Source organism: Rutilus rutilus (genome assembly GCF_951802725.1).
Source record: "Rutilus rutilus genome assembly, chromosome: 25".
In the NCBI taxonomy this organism is placed as follows: Eukaryota; Metazoa; Chordata; class Actinopteri; order Cypriniformes; family Leuciscidae; genus Rutilus; species Rutilus rutilus.
In genome coordinates, this window is record NC_140229.1 from 24910747 (window position 1) to 24911066 (window position 320).

Below are 320 nucleotides of genomic sequence, written 5' to 3' on the forward strand. Positions count from 1 at the left end.
GAGACTCAGCAGCAACACTCTCACAGAGAGGAGAGCGAAAGAGAGAGATGTGAGGGTGACGTCACACACACACACACACACACACGCAAATGCAAACACTCACTGTAGGCGCGCTGGCGTGGTGCGTAATTGAAAACACATTGTCAGCTCACTCAGTAAATTTTATAAGCTGTGAGTGAACTACCTATCTCACAGTGTGCTTGTGATTCATGATGATAACTTTTTAAATGTTGACTATTCATATAGTCATACCGTCATCTATCTATCTATCTATCTATCTATCTATCTATCTATCTATCTATCTATCTATCTATCTATCT